The following is a 678-nucleotide window of genomic DNA, read 5'->3' on the forward strand; positions in this document are numbered from 1 at the left end:
AGGAAAAATGAGTTAGCTGTTATATCTACATACCGAATTATTTCCATTATTTATCATTAGTATTCCCTTTATTACTAAATTAATGTTATGTTGCTGTATTAGTGTTTGCTAAGAAACCTATATTTTGATTATAATCATGTCCATTATAGTGACAGATTTTCACGTCATTGTACGTTCACTAAATCTCCAGAACAAACATGTATCAGAAATCACAGTATTCTTTGCTTAAGACCTAGAAATTATGTTTAAAAAATTATCTCAGTGATTTATAATTTCCAAATTACATGCATTTTGTATATATTATACATATTAGACAGAGATAGTCTTGCTTTGTGTGCATAACGTTGCAACAGAAAATGAATGAATTTGGCCTCCAGAAAAATAATTCTTCGTTGATTCTTATACCTACGAAACCGGAAGATGAACTCTTAAGAAACAATTTACTTTATACTGCCTAATATATTTTAGAGTGGCGATTAAAATCATCAAATTATCTGAAACTCGTTATCGTCATATCAATTCTACAAGCACAATCTTCATAGTTGTAAATATCACCATAATTGCTTGTATTATCCTCATTAATTTTTGCTGCCATTATGATTAAAGCATTTAGAAGTATTTTAGAAGTGCTAATAGCTGTCATTATCTTATTGTGTCATTATTCCTATTGTTTCGAAT

Source organism: Penaeus monodon, chromosome 20, assembly GCF_015228065.2.
Source record: "Penaeus monodon isolate SGIC_2016 chromosome 20, NSTDA_Pmon_1, whole genome shotgun sequence".
Taxonomy (NCBI): Eukaryota; Metazoa; Arthropoda; class Malacostraca; order Decapoda; family Penaeidae; genus Penaeus; species Penaeus monodon.